The sequence below is a fragment of the Vicugna pacos genome, chromosome 25 (assembly GCF_048564905.1).
Source record: "Vicugna pacos chromosome 25, VicPac4, whole genome shotgun sequence".
Lineage (NCBI taxonomy): Eukaryota > Metazoa > Chordata > Mammalia > Artiodactyla > Camelidae > Vicugna > Vicugna pacos.
In genome coordinates this window covers 6,547,217-6,567,905 of record NC_133011.1, presented here as the reverse complement: position 1 = coordinate 6,567,905, position 20,689 = coordinate 6,547,217, and the positions used below count along the sequence as shown (strand labels likewise).

At 42.0% G+C, this 20,689-nt stretch overlaps 1 long non-coding RNA gene across 2 annotated transcripts in view; it reads right to left on the bottom strand.

The window, feature by feature from the left end:
- Positions 1 to 3,290: 3,290 nt before the first annotated feature.
- Positions 3,291 to 20,689, bottom strand: part of LOC140689102 (uncharacterized) — a 35,056-nt gene continuing 17,657 nt past the window's right edge. For both annotated transcript variants that reach the window (XR_012063977.1, XR_012063978.1), the window contains exons 4-5: positions 12,327 to 12,478; positions 3,291 to 3,502 (exon numbers count right to left, since the gene is read on the bottom strand). This is a non-coding gene — a long non-coding RNA (uncharacterized lncRNA). The remainder of the gene's footprint in view (positions 3,503 to 12,326; positions 12,479 to 20,689) is intronic.

The following is a 20,689-nucleotide window of genomic DNA, read 5'->3' as shown; positions in this document are numbered from 1 at the left end:
GCAGAAGGCTCCCCTTCCCCATGGGGCAGCCTCTACCTGAGGGCTGACTGTACTGGGGTGCTGTTTGTTGACTCAGCATGGCCTGGCCACCCCCATTCCCTGCTAAGCAAATGTTCCTCTCAGGATGCAGCTCTCGTGGCACATGAGGACACACACACACACACACACGCACGCCCCTACCACATCCCTCATCTTTCACATCTGCCGAAGCCCTTCAGAGGACTCACACCTGTCGCTCGAGTCCCACCAGCAGATGTCTCTCCTGGGCCTGAAGGCCAGTCATGTCTGGAGCCAACTTGGGTCTTAATCCAGTTCAACCCTCTCCCCAGTTCTTGGTCAGAAAGTCAGTGTCCGCACAGTGCATGCTGTTCTGCTGTCAAAGACATCTTCCTAAATAAGACCCAGGGAGAAGAAGATGTATTTTGAAGTTATTTTAAATATGTCTGACTGGAAAAGACAGTTTCCTTCATTTTTAAGTGACAACATAATGCAATCATTTCAGTAAGTTTGGCCACAAAACATTCTCAACAAAAGAACCATGAGCAGAAGACTTAGTTCCGAGAAGAATTTGTGCTTTGTGGCTCCTAGTACGTCTAAAATATAAATCTGTTTAGGTGGTTCCTCTACTTGAAACCTGTACAGCCTCCCCATTGATCAAAGTTAGTATCAGAAGTTAATTAACACTTATATTTTAATAAAATTTAATCATATGTAATGGAATAATATAACAATATTGCTATCATGTTATTTTTCTGGATTTTGTGATGCCTGTGGTACTCGTTACCTTTTAAAAATTGTAATTTGCCCATTTTTGGATTGGGTTGTTTATTTTTTTCTTATTGAGTTGTATGAGCTGCTTATATATTCTGGAGATCAAGCCTTTGTTAGTTTCACTTGCAAAAATTTTCTCCCATTCCGTAGGTTTTCTTCTTGTTTTACTTCTGGTTTCCTTTGCTGTGCAGAAGCTTGTAAGTTTCATTAGGTCCCATTTGTTTATTCTTGCTTTTATTTCTTCATACAAATGATCAAAAAGCACATGAAAAAATGCTCAATATCACTAATTATCAGAGAAATGCAAATCAAAACTACAATGAGGTATCACCTCACACCAGTCAGAATGGCCATCATTCAAAAATCCAAAAATGACAAATGCTGGAGAGGCTGTGGAGAAAGGGGAACCCTCCTACACTGCTGGTGGGAATGCAGTTTGGTGCAGCCACTATGGAAAACAGTGTGGAGATTCCTCAAAAGACTAGGAATAAACTTACCATATGACCCAGGAACCCCACTCCTGGGCATACATCCAGAAGGAATCCTACTTCAAAAAGACACCTGCACCCCAATGTTTATAGCAGCACAATTTACAATAGCCAAAACATGGAAACAGCCTAAATGTCCATCAACAGGTGACTGGATAAAGAAGGTGTGGTATATTTATACAATGGAATACTACTCAGCCATAAAAACCGACAACATAATGCCATTTGCAGCAACATGGATGCTCCTGGAGAATGTCATTCTAAGTGAAGTAAGCCAGAAAGAGAAAGAAAAATACCATATGAGATCGCTCATATGTGGAATCTAAAAAACAAAAACAAAAACAAGCAAACTAATAAAAACAAAGCATAAATACAGGACAGAAATAGACTCACAGACAGAGAATACAGACTTGTGGTTACCAGGGGGGTGGAGGGTGGGAAGGGATAGACTGGGATTTTAAAATTGTAGAATAGATAAACAAGATTACACTGTATAGCACAGGGAAATATACACAAAATGTTATGATAACTCACAGAGAAAAAAATGTGACAATGAGTGTGTATATGTCCATGAATGACTGAAAAATTGTGCTGAACACTGGAATTTGACACAACATTGTAAAATGATTATAAATCAATAAAAAATGTTAAAAAAATTAAAAAAAATAAAAATTGTATTTTGGTAGAATCACTTTTCTCATTCTAAGGAAATATTCAGTTTTTATAATAAATGTTATATTATTTTACAAATAAATGTATTTCCTAAATAAAAACAAGAACTTTATATTATTTTTAGTGAAATGGAATTCCCAGTCATACTCAGGCCACCCAAAACCTGGATTTACCCATCACACCTCAATCAGAATTCACGTAGAGTGAGTCCTGTGAACATAAGCATCTGGAAAAACCAGGAAATAAGTGGGAAAAAGATGAAAGCCCAAAGGAAAGAAAGTTCCTCATTTGTCTTATCTTTCAAGGAGAGGAAATTGCTTTGTGTTTCTTGGGAGGATGCTTTAACCCAAAGTTTGTTTCTTTCGAGGGTTCTTGGAAATTACTTTTGAACATGAACTTCTAATCCTGTGTCCAAATCATGAGCAGCCCTGGACTTTCCACCTGTGTGTGTTCCAGACTCACAGATGTGTCACGGCCAAGGGGCTTTCCCCTTTCCCAGGGTCCTGCCTCACCAGCCAGCCGTCCGGCTCCTCTTGTAGGAGGTCACCTAACGTTCTCTAGTCCAAGCCAGCTTGTCTCCTCCAGTCCAGCCCCTGGACCAATTCCATGTGGTGCTCCAGAAAAGACAGATCCCTCCAGGTTGAGAGATTGACAAAACCTTGTCTACTGTGGTGGATTCCTCTTTTTAGAAGTTTTGAAATCCTCCTGTTCTATAACTGAGCCCCTGGTAAACAATAGAGGAAGAAATCAGCTAAATTTATATTACTATTACCTAGTATTTTTTTTTCTATCTAGCCTCCCAGTCTGTGTTAAATGCTCCGACAAGAGTAAAGCTTTAATAATCCAGAATGTTTTTACCGCCAGAAAGTAGTAAATTCAGCACAAAGGCATAACAAAAAGGCCCCCCTCCAAACTTAGGAAAACTTATTTTGTGTGACATCAGCTTTCTGAGAACATCAACTTTCCCTAAGGCATAATTTGAACATAAGTGTCTGAAACGTTTAATTAACCTGAGTGCAGCCTTAAGACTGCGTATGACTTTACTTGTCTGTTGAAAATTGAGACCTGGTTGATTGCATTCTCCCAGTTAACCCAAGGAGATCGGCTGTATAAAGTCTAGAAAACGAGAAGCTAAGGAGGTAGACTCTCCCAGAGCATCTCTGTCTCTGTCTAGAGAAGGTGGTGCTCTGTTTGGTCTTTAGTCATCAAGGAGAGAGAGCTTGTACTGAGGGGTTGGACGGATGAGTAAACTGGGCTGCCTCCTTGTTAATTCCATGCTGATCAAGCCAACCTTCTGATTTTAATCTTGTTTCCCCTGTAGATTCTCCTGAGAAAGTACTGACTCTAGAAAGCAGGCAATTAAGGCCTTTGGCAGTTCTGCTTTTATGGTTAATTAATAAATTGGCATTCTCCCAAGCCTGAGCACCACAGGGCACAGAGACCGAGTGGGATTCCTAGGATTGTGGACAGATGCTGGATGGCTGATAGCGACTTCGTCAGACACTGTTTCCAACGCGACAGTGCCTGAGTGGCTGCTGGGCTGTCTAGACGAGCTCTTCATCTCCTTCTCCCTAAGTGTAAAAGAGTTAAACGTTAGTTTATCTTAAGTCTGTTGAAATCATGGTTAGCGGGGATTCGGTTCACAAGTATAACCACACTCATGTCCTAAAGGTTCTTTATTCATCCATTCCTTCAAGTTTCCGTGTAACAAACCGTTACTGATTATCACGCTGTTCAGACACATTTTTTAGACACCAGGGATACAGTGATGCACACAGCAACATCCCTGCCCTCTAGAAGCTTGTGCTGTAGTTGGAAAAACATATTTAAATAATCACATATGTTAAGTACTGCAACAAAGCTAAAGAAAAAGGGGCTATAGGGATGCTTAATTGTGCACATAGCCAAGTCAGAGAAGGCTTCCCATAGGAGGTAACATTTGTGCTGAGTTGCGAAGGTTTTGGCCAGGGCTTTGCCAGGTAGATGGGATAATCAGAAAATTCCCAGTAAGAGTGAAAAACAGTAGTTCAGGGTGAAATGTGGGTGTGTGTGTGCATGTGGGGTGGGAAATAGAAGAGAGGAAGACGGGTGAAGCTGGAAAAATGGTCAGGCATCAGGAGAAGGGCTTTGTATGTCAGGCAAGGGAGTGTGTGTCTTTATTTTGTACAGCAGAGGGAGGGTCCTGGAAATCCTTGCCAGAGAATGCCATGGATCGCATCATATTTGTCTGATTACAGAGGATGGATTATAGGGCATGGGCCTGGCAGCAGGAGGACCAGCTGGGAGACTGTCGAAGCCTGAGGGTTTGAACTAAGGCAGTAAACACAAGAATGGAGAGTTGAAACAGATTTCAAGAAAAATTAAATTGGGAGGATGTCAGAGGGCTAGGACAAGGGAGAGGTCAGGCATGATTCCCACATTCTGACTTGAGGCAATGGCTAGGCCCTCAGCCTCCATGAGGAATAGAGGAGGAAGGGCAGGGAATTTATTGTGGGGAGACACACGGTGTGTTTGTCTGTGTCAACATGGACCTATCTGATACAGAGGTTCAGCTGGTGATTAGAGACCAGCATCTGAAGGTCAAGAGAGATGTCCAGGATGGAAATAAGAGTTTCAGGATGAAAGAATGGTGGTAAATGAAGGTGTGGGAATGGGTAACATCACCCAAGAGCTTGTAAGGAGAGAGGAGAATAGGGCCAAAGGCAGGACTCTGGAGACCTCTACCATCCAAGCAGGAAGCGGCGTACAAGGGACGGGCCAGTTGATGATTTGTTTTGGAATATTCTTATGTTAAATTGTCTTGTGGACAATTACCAGGACTTGTCTTCCTTCCTTTTTTCTTTCTCCCCGCCCTCCTTCATCCTCTTCTCCACCACCACTTTTTCTTTGTCAATTTTCTCCTCCCCCCCCTCCTTTTTTTCCCCCTTAATTCTTGACGATTCCAAAATAAAATCTAGGCACAATGAAGAAACATTTTTTTTCCTAGTAATTTTTTTTCTCTACCCAGTCTCAGCATCTTAATACAGACAAAGCATCGGTTACTTACTCTGCAATTGATACGTAACAACTCATGGTAAGAAAAACTAACATTATTGAGCATTTATTAGGTTTCATGAGTTATCTCACTTGAATCTCCCCAAATCCTGTGGAAGGGGTCCTCTAAGTACCCTCATTTTAAAGAGGATGAACTGAGGCTCAGAGAACTTCCATGGCTTGCCAAAAGCCACACACCAGACGTGTAGTCAGGATTCAAATCTATGTCTCCGAGTCTAGGGCTGATGTCACACCTCCCTGCCCTGATACTAGCTCCTCTTGTCAGTTACAGTCTCTCAATGTTCAGTCCCTTTGTACCCAGCATTTCTTTGAATCCTTCAAGTCTTTTTTTTTTTAATTTAATTTTAGGCAGAGGAGGTAGGTAATTAGGTTTATTTATTTATTTATTTTAGAAGAGGTGCTGGGGATTGAACCCAGGACCTCATGCCTGCTAAGCATGCTCTCTACCACTTGAGCTGTACCCTCCCCCAGTCCTTCAAGTCTTAACTCCTTTTAGCCTGGGGAAAACATTCCCCTGCTGAATCTCTTTCCAGTGGCTTCAGTCAGACTTGTTGGCTGCTGGGTCTCTTCTGACTTTTCCTGTCTCCCGCCCACTGAATGGTTTTGGATTCCTCTCCTGATGGTCGGTTTAGCCACCAAGACACGTGACTTCACTCTTTAATAATAATAATAATAATAATAATAATAATAATAATAATAATAATAATAATAATAATAACAGACACTGGTCCTTCTTACTTGTCGGGAGTGCGCCAGCTCATTTAACACAGCAGCCCTGCGGATCATCTCTGGGCTTGCTGTACTCATCACAGCTCCTTTGCATCTGAGCTCGGCCCTGGCTGGCGTTCCAGGACCCTTACATGGGGTTGACTCCCTACTCTGCTGGGTCCCTGGCTAAGCCCCAGCTGGTCCTCCTCCTGCTGACAGCTAAGAGTTTCTCTCAGGCTGGGCTCTCCTGCCTAACCCTCAAGCACGTGATCTCTATTCTCTGGGACTTTTGCTCCCGACTTCTCCTGCTTTGGAAAATAAACACCCAAAACTCTGCCTTAACAAGTTGCTGACAGTGCTACAAACAGAGTATTAATGGGTCTCACTATCATAAACAGAGTCATAAACAGAGACGGCTGCTTCTGGCACAGACTGCCCGGGAGGCAGGACTGTCCCAGTAAGCCTATTATCCCAGTTTTCTGGAGACAGACATTTCTGGACTAGTTGAATTGTATTTTATTTGCCTGATTTCTCTGACTGTAATAAACTGGGTAGCCTCCTAGTCTTTACATGACCTGGGTGGGGTTGGTGATTGAGTCCCAATTCTGAACTCCCGGGTCCCTGCCTCTGAACCTAGAGCCTCCCATCTAAGAGAGAAACTGACATGGGCTGGGGATTTCACACACCCTAGGATTTGCCAACCCACCGCATCTTCCTGTGACAACTGGATTACTCCACGGCAGAAATGAAATCTCTGTACGTGGAGTAGAAAGCACAATTCATGTTAATTTTTAAGATTAAAGGAGATTTCGGATTTCCTACTTGCTACAGACTGGAATCCAGAGATCTTTGTCACTCTCTTCTGAGGGCAGTGATACTTTGGGGGAAAACTTTGTGAGGCTCTGGCCTGGGGTGTAGGTAAGCAGAGGCAGATGAGAGAGGCTGTTTAATAACTCCTTCTTTCCTCTCTCCCTCCTCCCCTTCTTCTTTCCCCAGGATCTAGTTTTTAATCTTCTGTCTTAATGAAATACTCTCTTTAGTGGGGACAGAATGTCACTGGCATTTTCCAAGCATAACCGAGTTTGGGCATTTGTAGAACTGTCATGGACTCTCAGGTTGCCATCGCCCGCAGTGACCACAGAAGTCCACCCCTTTTACTTCTTAAGTGAGGAATGGACAGTGATTCGATAAAGACAGACGAGGCAGAGCCAGACGAGACCCCAGGGCTCCAGGCTTCTAGTCCCGAGCAATCAGTGATGTGAGGATTGTCAATGAGGCTTTAAACCAAGGCACCAGCTCCGATTTCATCAACAGGTTGTGGGATTTGCAGATCATCTGTTGTTGGTGCTGCCATAAGAACCAGATTGTGGTGATGATAGGAGGTGTCCGCTCCAGATTAGTAAGAGAACAGCCCTTCTGGAAATGAAGGGTTGGAGGGTGGCTCTTGCCAAGCTGTAGTAACCGGTGCCCAGGAATCCAAATCCAGCCCCAATCAGGGCCAGCTGCTCCAGGGGAAGGAACAATCTGTTCTTTCCCTGCCCGTGTGGGGAGCCGGGCACGTCAGTTAGCACAGCTGCCTTCCCGAGGAGGACGCTGGGAGCATCCTCATGTTCGTGCATCTTCCTTCTCCTTGGCAACTGGTTAAATTATTTTTCTCAGTGATGTAGGGTAGGTTGATAACTTAACTACCCTTTTTTTTATTCTATGAGTAAATGCAGATTTCTTCCTTTTGGTAAAATATTGCTCCATGGAATCCATAAAGTATAGGTGGACCAGATAATTTTGTATCCTATTTTTTCTTCAACCAAAGTACCTAATAACTACCCCAAGACAAGTTTCGTGAGAGGAGCTTGAAAGACCCAAAGCAGAGACATGACCCTTGTCCTCAAGGATCTGACTCTCTACTGGGGGATTATAGTCAGTTCCTCTTTCTGCTTTAACAAATTCCTACATTCTTAGGGGCTTAAACAGCACATCTTATCGTCTTACAATTCTGGAAGTCAGAAGTCCGAAATGGATCTCACTGGATTAAAATCAAGGTTCTGGCAGGGCTGTGTGCCTCCTGGAGTCTCTAGGGGATCATCTGTTTTCTTGCTTTTTCCAGCTTCTGAAGGCTGTCCACATTCCTTGGCTTGTGGCCTCTTCCTCCATCTTCAAAGGCAGCAATAGCAGGTCAAGTCTTTCTCCCACTGCTGTCTTTCTGGTTCTCACTCTCCTGTCTCCCTCTGTCAGTTTTAAGGACACTGTGATTACATTGGGCCAACTTGGGTAATCCAGGATAATCTCTTCATTTAAAAGCCAGCTGACTGTCAAACTTAACTGCCCTTTGCTATGTAACATAGCCTAATTATAAATTCCGGGGGTTAGGACATGGACATCCTTGGGAGGCCATGACTCTGCTACTCTGGAGATGTGGATATGTTCATAGATGAGCATTAAACACTGATATTAGTGCTCTGATGTGGGAGGAGAGGAGGCAATTATGAGAGCCTATGAGAAGAGCACCTAACCCAGGATGGGAAGATGGTATGATGGTGGGGCGGCTGTGAAGGAGTCTTTCTGGAAAAAAAAGTGACATTTGAATTCAAATTGTTAGCTTGTGTGAGAGCCTGGCTAAGAAAGGGGAAAAGACATTCTAAGAAAAGAGAAAAAGGTACCACAGAAGCAAGGGTATGGTGGCATGACAGGTAATGAAACTATGGCTGGAGTGTAGGGTCTGGGGAAGAGAGTGGTGGATGATGTAGGAGACTGGAAAGGTTGTGCAGTGGAAGGTTCTGTTGGGAAACAGATGGTGTTTTTAAAGAGGATGATTGAGGAGTCCTTTTACAATGTTTGAATCAGGGAGACTTTCACAATGTTTGGGCTGGGTTAAGGGAAAGCAACGAAGAGCGATAAAGGACCCCAGGACTGGCAACAACCAGAAGGGTTACCATCCCGAGGCCTTGGGGCAATGGGAAGGAGTCACTGAGAGATGGTGGAAGGTGTGACTATAGGATGGGCCATGATCTTTGATCGAAAAGCACAGCCATGCCAAACCACAGCCTGCAGGGAGAGGTCCGGAGGATACAAATTCTGATGTCTTTGTCTTCCCAGTGTCCATCCTGCTGCTCTTGACATTCACTGGTTAATCCAACCAGAAGCCAGGGAACAAGGGAGCCTGGCAGACATGGTGCATGGACTTTTGCCCCCTGTTACTCAGAAGAAAGGGACTCTGCAGGGGAAACTACAGGGACCAGACAGGAGGACCTTATGTATTGTGAATAAAGAATCTCAGTTTTATCCTGAAGGTCACAGGGAACCCACAAAGTATTGTAAGCAGGCCAGTCAATGTCTCTTTGAACCTTTCTATAGGTTTGTTTACCATCTCATTCCCCATATGACCTTTATCCCAAGGGGTAAGGTTTTATCTAGTCTCCATCTCTTGTCTTCAGCCCATCTCTCAGAGCCTTGACAAGCTGATTTATACACTCTGTCCAGCAAGATGTTGATGGCCAACAATGCCTTAATGTGCTACCTCCTTTGGATATGTTTAAAATTATTGGGAGCCTTCAGTTCCTGGATCAGTTAGTTATTTCCACAATTATGCTGTGTTACAACTACTTCCAAACTCTGGGGCTTCAAACAATAAGTTTATTTAGCTCAGAAGTCTGTAGGTTGGCAATTTAGGCTGGGAAGTTTTTTTGGTCTCAGCAGGGCTTGCTCACACATCTGGGAGTCATGTAGCCAGTTGGCTGAAGACTCACACTTCTGGGGATTGGCTAGTGGTTAAATGGTTTTGAAGCAGCTCTTCTCCACATGCTTCTCCCAGCCCTCCAGGAGGCTAGCCCAGGCTGGTTCTAAGCACAGCGGCCCAGGTGCAAAAGAGGAATCAGAAATGTGCAGGCTCTTGACCAAACTTCTGCCTGTGTCATACCTGCCATCATCCTATTGGTCAAAGTGAGTCAGTGACTAGGTAGATTCCACTTCCTGGTGAGAGAAACTGCGGAGAAACTCCATGGCAAATGACATGGAGAGAAGGGCACATAAAGAGCTGGCACCACGGGTGCAGTCGAACTGCCAAATCATTGTTGGGGGCCTTAACCCAGGCAACAAAGAATGATTTGCTTATCAAGCTACATATTTGTTTATTGTCAGAATCTCCCACTAAACTGTCAGCCCTGACACAGCACAGCTGTATCTCCAGTGACTCCAACATATGTGCTCACGGTGAATTTTCATTGGAGCCATGAGTGAATGCTGCTGGGTTCACACAGGAATTATCTGGAAAATGGTCTTTATGAACCTCTTCTAGTCCACCAAGTGCCCATAAGCCCAGTTTCCTCCTGCACATTTAGGCTGCTGCACTGCTGTCTTCCTTTCTCTCTGTCTGGTGTTGATCAGGTTGGGTGAACCTGGTCGAGGCATGAAGTACAAGGGAAAGGTGAGCCTTCCCTCAGTCAGGGCCTTGTCTCACCTTGTCTGTCCCCACTAGGGGCTGGGGAGTTGGGTCCATTGTACAACTTGGACAGATGACATCCCTGAACTGAAGGGTGTGATACCCCTGTTATGGACTGAATTGTGTCCCCCACTAAATTCACATGTGTTGAAATCCTAACCCCCAGTACTTCAGAATGTGATTATATTTGAAGATAAGTTTTTTAAAAAAGGTAATTAAAGTAAAATGAGTTCGTATGGGTGGACCCTAATTCAGTAGGACTGGTGTTCTCATAAGAGGAGATCAAGACACAGGCACATACGGAGACGAGACCATGTGAAGACACAGGGAGAAGTGGCCATTTACAAATCCAGGCGAGAGACCTCAGATGAGACCCTGCCAACACGTGATCTCAGACTTCCAGCCCCCAGAATTCTGAGAAAATAGATTTCTGTTGTTTAAGCCACCCAGTCTAAGCTGCTTTGTGTGGCAGCCCTAACAAATGAACACGTCCCCTTTCTTACAAAGGAACAGCCAGAGGGAGGCTTATTTGGAGGGACTCTCCCCAACCCCACTCCCAGTGTGAGCTGGAGGAATCCAGGTTGACTTCCTGGGAGAGGCTTGCCCATAGAGGAAACACCAAAAGTTACATGTGCTGGGAGCTCGTGGGACCCCTTCGGAGTGGCCAGCACAAGCCGATGACCCACGATGCTGGTCCTTTCACGTGGCCTTCCTTGGGGCTTCACAAGTAGTTCTAACATGTTCTTTGTAGGCTGATGCTAAATTCCATTCATTAGCAAGTTTCCCAGTGACCTCATTTGATTGGTTCCTCAGAAGTTCCTCTCTTGCTTTTCAGTCATCTAAAATGTGGTGTCTTCAGCAAATTCACCCCTTTTTCTAGGCCATTTAGCCCTTCTTGCAGCTCCTTACAAATAAATACAGATCTAAGACCAAAACTCAAGAGGCCATACATTTAATTGCTTTCCATGCTGAGAAAGAATCATTTATTAGCGCTGTGCAAAGCGCAGTGTTTGAAAACTCCAAACCACATGAAACGCCACCGGTTCTGAGCCAGAGCCTCCCGGAGCAACAGCCAAGTTTCATCTGAACTTTGTTAGGCCTCGTGACCTTTCACAAAACCTCAAAGCAAACATAACTCAGCCCCTGGATAGGCTCAAACTCTGAGCTGAGTCCTGTCGTCTGTTTGGTTTTGTAGCAGCTGCTTATATCACAAATCCACACTTCTGGTTACAAAAAAAGAAGGAAAAATCTATGAGATGGCTTCCACCCAGTGTGATGTTCTGTTGTATTTTTGTTTTGCAAAATGTCTATTCATTGTGAAACTCAAGACTCCTTTGGAAAGCTATCCCTGCAGAACAACTCGTGGGTTTGGGATTGCCAGGTAAATTGGGACTGAGAGATATAAATGGAATTCAGTGAGAAACCAGTTGTCGTGAGTCTGTCTAGAACAACGAGAGGAGGAATAGCTGGGGATGGGAGTTGGGAGGCCAGGAGAGAATAATTTTGCTTTGTTTTAAAGAAGAAAGGTTCGGTGCTGAGGCATTGTCTGGATACAACGGGTGCAGGGTCAGAATTCGTTGCTGACCTCTTCAATGCATGACATCTGTAGTTTCTGCTTGTCTTGAACTTATTTCAGAGATCCCTGATGAGAACTTTGCAGCCATTTCCATATCACCGTATATCTATCCGGGCCTGCTGGACTGCTGCCTGGCTGAGTTAGAATGGCTTGACAGTGAATGCTATTATGGAAAGGCGGCCAGACCAGGGCTCATCTTGCTACATCTGGACTGAGAAAGAGCAGGGACATGGCAGACAGGAAGGGTTTGGACTTTGAATCGGACATGTCTGCTGGATTGGGGCAGATGGTAATAGAAGTTGGGTCTTATAGATTACATCCACTACCCGGAGATGATGGTGGTCATCCAGACCAAGAGAGGTGACCAGGACAAACACAGAGACTTCCTCAGGCAAGTGGAGCCACGTGACTGACAGTGGTCAGCCCAGGTTGGCCTCGTAGCAGATGGCGGCCCCCACCATGGGGCTAGGGTTTGAGGGCAGAGTGCTGATCAGTGTGTGTTAAGAGTTAGTTTGGGTAGGAGGATATTATAAAGGTGGTGGTGCCGGAATAGCAGGAGCAACAGTGTATTCATACGGGTTTCAAGGTAGAAACTTAGTTCTAAGAGCTGGCAGATACCCACCTGTTAAGCTCAGTCTCAAAATCGGTGAACTATTGCTGACTCATCTATGAATTGGACCAGGACTACTTGATGCACTTCACTTCTCTTTCCTCTTTCATCTTCCTCCTCCAACTCTCCTCTGCCACAGATGTGGCTGGAAAGGGCCCTGGGGGCTGTGGAAGGAAATGACGTCATAGAAGGAGGGGATCTTGATCACGTGGGGCCTTGGAGGTCATTGTGAGAAGATGGGAAGTAAGGGGATGTCCAGCCACTTAACTCACTGTCTGCCCTTCTCTGTTTCAGTGTCCTAGGGTCCAAGCAGGACCCACAAGATGAGATTAGACGCATTTTCCTACCTTTCAGGGAATATGTGAACCAAATCCAAATTATTTGCATCGGCAACATTTTGTAGATAGTGGTCTTATTCTCACCTACAGCTCTTTGCATTTGGTAAAGTTAATGGTTATATAATTTTATATCAGTCCCATGGAAAGGAACAAAAGAATAAATAATATCTTAATCCTACTGTTTTGGACTTCCATATTGATTTCTTAAGGATATTTTATCTCTGTTTATGGACACAGCTATTTTAATAAGAATTACACCAAAATTGATAGATTTTTACAGAAAAAAAATTTTTAGGATCAGTCTTTGTTAAATCAATCCAATTCTTTGATAACATTTCCATAACACAGTTAAACCATTTTAATTTTTTATTTTTGTTTGAATCAAAGATCATCATTAAGCTCAATTAATTTTCTGGTTTGATTAATTAATTGTGACTCAACTTTTACCTAGCTGGACATTCTGTGATTATGCATTTTTCTTTCGTAGAAATGGTGTCTACCAAGCTTATTTCTTAGATCAGATTTTATAAGTATCTAAAGATTTGATTCTTCCATTCACTTTTGGCTAATAAGCATTTTAAATCATGTGCAATTTTAAATACTGTTGGTTTTGTTTTTTAAAAAACTGTTTCTTCCAAGTGTGTTTATTAATTTTAATTGTTCAGTTTTTTATCTGTAACGACTTTTACCACATAAAGTTTTAGCCAATGTTAGTGTTGATTATATTTTCCAATAATATTTGATAATAATTAGATAAAGAGCTGCTAGTTGTTAAGTTTTAATTGGAGCACTGGGCAAAAAGCACGATCTTAGGAACTGGATGCAGGACAGAGTCTAAAGTGAGGTTGATGTCTTGCACCCACCCACCCTGCCTCTTACCAGTCTGCCAGGACCTTCAAGCCCATTAACCCTTTGTTTGCATGCAGTGAGGCCTGTGAGAAAGATCCCTTGTTAGCTCTTTGACACAGCTGCCAATTTCTCCAATAGGGAGTGATGGTGGGGAGCTGGGAAGGAAGAGTCTAAGAGACAAATTACTTCATTATGACAAAATTCCAGAACAAAGCAAAAAAATTGCATATCCCTTTGACTATAAGTTTTGGCCCAAGATTTTCATTCCCATGTTCCAAAGTTGCAAACAGACCTCTCTTTAATCTATCACAAAACTTTATGAGAAGCCTACTAAATTATCTAATAGGGTAGGAAAGAGACTGTTCTAAGCAGTTTAAGGGAAAGTTTAAAATTTGCAGAACTGGAGTAGAGTAAAGAAGACTGAAAAAAGTGCAGAAAACAAAGACTATAAACTGGATTGGAAAGAACAGGAATGTGGGGTTGGAAAACCTGGTTTCCAATCTCGCTGTGTCTTCTTTCTATCTTGGGAGACTTCGGGCCATCTACTGGGCCTCCATGACCCTCAGTGTCCTTATCTGCAAAATCCTGAACATCTCCTAAGGTGGTCGTGGAGCATACAAAAGCTTATTGAGTAGCGGTTATAAACTTGAGAAACGAATCGTTTTTCTTTTCACAAGAAAACTTGCTGTCCTGTTGTCTCCTCTCCTCTCCCCTCCCCTCCCATTCCTCTCCCTTCTCCTCCTTTCCATCCTCCTTTAGCTGGCCACACTTCATAGTCTTAGGGTGGGGGTGACCACACCAGAAAGATCAGCTTATGATTTAGAGTGGGGGCTTTGGGTGATGTGGTATCAGTGGACCTAGGGATTGAGTCTATCCATGTGGAAATCAATCAATCAATCAATCAGTCATGCTTATACAATTAAACCTCAATACAATCCTGGAACTCAGAAGCTCAGATGAGTTTCCAGGGGTGGCAACACTCAGTGAGTATTGTCACACACCAATGCTGGGACCTCCTGAAGACAATGGAAATGTCACATTTGGGACTCTCCTAGACTGCCCTATGCGTCTCTTCCTTTGGCTGATTTTGATGAATTCTTTCCCTGTGATAAATGCAATGGTGACTCTGATAGCTTTCACTGAGTTTGTGAGTCTTTCTTGTGAATTATGGAATCTGAGGGTGGTTTCAGGAAACATTTAAACTTAGTAATTTTCAGAAATGAGAATGACCTTATATCAACTTTTCTCTCTAGCTGTTTAGTTGAACCCTAACTCCTTGCCTTATTAAGCATTGGCAGTTGGAAGGACCGTGCCCTTAGTTACCCTTGCAGTTTAAGTAACTCCAGGTACCGTCCTCACTGTTCATTATTTCTTCCTCAAAATTCTGGAAAACCTTGTAACATCTTTGTCATCTTGGGTGATTTATGGAATGGAAGAAATAAAAGAAATAGTTTTCAGGTACTTACTTGTATTGAGTTGTGGATGAAATGCAATTTAAATGATGCAGTTTAAGTTCCTTTAATGAGACATAAAGAAAAGTTTGCCTGTGTTACTTGTATGGCTAATTCACTCAATGAATGCTTGTATAGTTCTTATCATGGGCCAGGCATTGTTCTAAATGCTTTATGTGTATTAATTTATTTGATATAATGACCATTGAGGCAGGCTTTTTTACTGTTACTCCCATCATTGTACAAGTGAACAAACTGGGGCCAGGACAATGAAGTAACCTGCTTAAGCTCCCACAGCTAGCAAATGATTGAGCCAGGCAGAAACTCAGGCTCCAGAACTGTTCTGTAGTGCCTTTGTTATTGAGGCTGTGGATTCAAATGCTTGAGTAATACATTAAAAGGAGCCCAGTCTCATGGGGGAGATAGACTTAAAAGCAAACAGTAGTATTATTGTATAAGTTCTACAAGAGAGTGTAGAAGTAGGAGGAACAAACCTAAATTGCTTCAACTAGAAAATTGAGATTGATTTTTCACTCAATATGGTAATCTCTAGGTCCATCCATGTTGCTGCAAATGGCATTATTTCATTCTTTTTTATGCCTGAGTAGTATTCCACTGTGTGTGTATATGTATAAACACACATACATACAAACCACATCTTCTTTATCTACTCAGCTGTTGATGGACATTTAGGTTGTTTCTATGTCTTGGCTATTGTAAATTGTGCTGCCATGAACATTGGGGTGCATGTGTCTTTTCAAATTATAGTTTTCCCTGGAGTGGGATTACTGGATCATATGGTAAGTCTGTTTTTAGTTTTTTAAGGAACTTCCATACTGTCCTGCATAGCGGCTGCACCAGTTTACCCTGGGAACCTCCTAGTGTTCCCTTTTCTCCACACTCTCTCCAATGCTTATTATTTGTAGACATTTTAATGATGGCCATTCTGACTGGTGTGAGGTGATACCTCATTGTAGTTTTGATTTGCATTTCTCTGATATAGCGATATTGAGCATCTTTTCATGTGCCTGTTGGCCATCTGGAGGTCTTCTAGATTGATTTTTACTTAGCTCTCTTCCTTGTACTTCATAACCAATTTATCTCCATGTGCCATTTCTATCCTCCACTTCACCCCAAATTCTGGAAGCAATTCTTTGTTGCAAATATCTTTTCCCAGTTTGTAACTTGTCCTTTAACTTTGCCTATTAATATCTTTTGCTAAACAGAAGTTTGAAATTTTTTTTAACATTTTTTATTGATTTATAATCATTTTACAATGTTGTGTCAAATTCCAGTGTTCAGCACAATTTTTCAGTCATTCATGAACATATACACACTCATTGTCACATTTTTTTCTCTATGATTTATCATAACATTTTGTGTATATTTCCCTGTGCTATGAAATTTTAATTAAGAAAATTTTTTTTAGATGACCTTACTATAAGTCATAAAGACATTATATTTTCTTCCAAAAGTTAAAAAATTTGCTTTTCACATTTAAGTCTCAGGTATACCATTTGTTAGACCTAGAATTTACTTTTGTGTACTGCATGTGGTAAGACTATAGTTTTATATTTTTTTCCCTTATAGATAACCATTTGTCCAGCTCCAGTGGTCTGCATTCAGATATTACAGTCTATCTCTGGGTTTTCTATTCTGGTCCTTTGGTGTGTCTATTTTCATACCAGAAACACACTTCATTCACAAGTATAACTTTACAACAACAAAGTTAACACTGAATTAGTAAATAAATGTAATTTTATAATAACACAAGTATAACAAAAATAACATAAATATGACTTTATAGTAAATAGAACAAATGTTCCTATCTTGTTCTTAAAAATCGTTTTGTTGTTCTGGTCCCTTTCCTTGAGAGAGTATCAGCTTAAGAAATGTATCAGCACATCAGAGATTCATACGCATGCACACACACACAAATGTGTTGAAGTTTGGCCACTGGTCCATTGACTTTATATGTTAACTATTTAGGGGAATTTACATTTTTACAATATTGGATCTTCCTATCTTTGAAAATATGGTATTCCACTTATTTCAGGAGGTGGAATTGTAGGTAACTTTTTATTATTTTTAAGTTACCTCTGTAAATTGTTTTTTTTCCCACTAATGTTTACTAACAGTTAGCTATTGGTATAAAGAAATGCACCTGATTTTTATGTATAGTTAGCTATTGGTATAAAGAAATGCGCTAGATTTTTAAATGCGCTTACTCAACTCTCTTATTAAGTCTACTAACTTGCTTATCAATTGCTTTGAGTTTTAAATAGAAGCAAGTGTTCTGAGAATTATGGCAAAATATTATTTCTATGTTCTAGTCCCTATACTTATTTCTTTTTATTTTCTTATTGCTTTGGCTAGGGCCTTCAGGGCAAAGTTAAAGAGAAGCAGAGGTAAAGGCACCATGATCTCCTCCCACGGATATTACGCCCTGTAAAATCCCCTCTCCGTGAGTGTAGATGGGACCTGTGATTTGCTACTAGACAATTGGCCAATGTAATGGGATGCTGCTTCCATGATTAAATGAAACAAAAAAAAAAGAGTTTAAAATTTTCAATTAATTTAGCTAATTAAATTGATTACTTTAGTTAATTGATATAGTAATTAATTTTAGTTAATTAAGAATTTCTCCTTGTGGAGAATTTGAAATTAAAAGATTCTCCTTGTGAGTCTGACGATATAAGCTGCCATGTTGTTGTGGGAAGGTCACATAGGAAGAAATTGCGGGTAGCCTGGAGGAGTTGAGACTGATCCCTGTCCAGAAAGAAAATGGGGACACAGCCATCCAACTGTCAACTCTTGTAATCCCTCTAGGTTGTGGTGTATAACTTGTTTTATTCATTGTTGGATTGGTTTTGCTAATATTTTGTTGAAAAATTTTGTGTTATGTTCACAAGAGATACTGGTCTGTAGTTGTCCTTCCTTGTAATGTCTTTGGTTTTGGTAATGAAGTAATGCTGGCTTTGTAGAACGAGTTAGGAAGTGTTCCTTCAGCTTTTATCCTCTGAAAGAGATTAAAGAGAACTGGGACACTTTCTTCCTTTAAATGTTTGGTAGAATTTGCTAGTAAACCCATCTGGGCATGGTGTTTTCTCTTTTGGAAGGCTATTAATTATTGTTTCAAGTTCTTTAATAGATGAAGGCCTATTCAGACGGTCTGTTTTTCCTTGTGTGAGTTTTGACATATTGTGTCTTTTAAGGAAGTGGTCCATTTCATCTAGGTTATCAAATTTCTGGGGACAGAGTTGTTCATAGTATTTATTATTCTTTTTATTTCCATGGAATCTGTAGTGATGTCCCCTCTTTCGTTTCTGATATTAGTAATTTTTGTCTTCTCTCTTTTTTCTTTCTTAGCCTGGGTAGGGGCTTATCAAAGAACTATTGATCTTTTCCAAGAACAGCTTTTGGTTTCATTGATTGTGTCTATTTTTAATAATTATTAGGCAGTAGTTTCTTACATTCTTTCTAAATCAGTCTTGAGTTTCTTTTAAAGCCCAAACTTAGTGCAAATTCAGCACTTGTGTTTTCATTGGCAAACACGTGCAGAGGCCTGCCTATGATGTATATTCATATAGTTCTCATATTCGCAAATGATTCAGTGGTCACATTGCCTATTTAAATACTCATCTCCTGATCCCTAAGGTACTGACTTCACTTACAGTTGCTATAGTATCTAATTAATCTTTGTAATATCCCCCATTTTGAGTTGACATACTTTTTTTCTGGCTAAGAGTCAGCATCAGAGATGTGACCATACTGTACCTGGTCATAAACAGGGGCGTCTGAAATCCGCGCCATGCTTTCAGTAACGGACTGACCTCACACATTGACCACCTCTGCCACGTCGCCTTTTAAGACTCAAGGGAAAGTTTTAGGAGTATGTTGTGTGCTGTCTAGCACCTGATTAGTGAACTAATAATGTTCCAAGTATGTCATTTATCCCAGAATTAATTAAAAAGAACTTATATGCCACCAAGTTGTCTGAAATCTACTAAATAACTGAGTAATCTTGATTCCCCCCCCCCAGAAAGGGTTCTCAGAGGTCATTTAATTCAATCCCCTTCTTTTATGTTAATGAAACAGTGTCAGAGGAGTAAGTGGTGTGCTCCAGGCTGTAGAGCCAAAGCCTGGTTAGGTGCCCCCCAACCCCACCTCTACTTGTTAAGGAGCTTTGAATAATTCTTAACTGTCACTAACCCTTCCCCGTGCATGCTGCTGCACCTAAAGGAAGTGTGAGGCTTCGAGGCTTAGCTGCCGGTTTGCACATCTGAAGTCAAGACCCAGGGGTAGCCACTACCGTGGAGCATGTGCCACCCACAGCCCGTCCTTCCTCATAAGGAAAATTTGTGGAGCTGAACTCCTGCGATCCAACTTGAGCCTCAGACATTTGCAGCTTTGCAATGCTGGTTGATAGAACTACTGAACTTTGCTCCTAGAAGATTTGAGCTCTTCAAATGGTATTGTATCCAGGCCATCATCAATATTGTCTGATGTTTTTAATAATGGACGATCAAGACCTTTCCTGAGCTGATTGACCTGAGCTGGTTTCTTCCTCCTTGTCTCAAACCATATTTTATGCTGCAACACTAATGTGGGGACATATACCACATCTGCAACTTTGCCGGAACTTGTAGAGAGGCTAAATAAACCCCATGCAGTGCCACTCATCTTCTCCTTCATCCAACAACCAGAGCTGAAGAGTCTGGCAAAGGAAGACCTCCTTTAAGAATTTCCCTTGCCAGTCACCTGTGGCCTCTTGTTCTGAGTCATTTAGGAAATTTTTGGACAAAGGAACGGGAGGACCAACAAATTTCAGGAGGTATTTTCCTGATGTGATTCCTGGGCATGCTCTGCTAACTTATCCCAAACACCTAATGGGCAACGGGGCTTGGCTCCTGAGTGCCCGTCCTGTAACTGGCAATGCCAGACTCCTGTTGTGCCCCACATGTTGCTGTGACTGTCCATTTTTTATCAGAATAACTGCTCCTCAATGCCTAATTCCACGGTTTCCTCTGCTTTAAGTAGCTGCAAAGGAGAAAAAACTAAAACGAATACAGCAAGGCTGCTTGTTTTGACCATATTGGTAATTAATTAATTCCATGTGCTACAAGTTGAAATCAACATCTGCAGCAAGAGCAGCATCTTCCGGATGAACAGAAGAAATGAAGAGGATGGGGAAAGGGTCTGAGATCTTGGGGCACAGACTTCAGGGACTGATACTTATTTCCAGGTGTGTGCAGACAACTCTCAGAGTAAGAGCTAACTAGCAGCTGCGTATGGAAGAGCTGGAGGAAAGCTTTAATTACATCTGTCCTCAAAGGGGAGATGGACATGGACATCTCAGCACCTGCTGTATTTCAGGAGTGGGGCCAAGGGCCACCCCCATTCTGTTCACGTGTATGCCTTTCAAGAGAAGCACATTTCGAACATGAAAGAATCCCCAGGAGAGGATTCCTTTCTCATAGCATGTGCGCATGAGAGTGACATTGAAATGGAGTTGAGAATGGAGGCTGAAAAGGCAAGGCAAGAATATTGAAGAGCAGAGATGCCAAAGCTGGATGTGATTAACAGTTTATGACAGTGAGACCACCACTCCCTACTCCCACTGCCTTTATTAGCTTTTGCTAATCACAGATGCATCTCCTGGGGGAAATTTCTCTTTTTATTCATAATTCCATTTGCGTGAGAGACTGAATACACACACGCACACGCACATGCACAT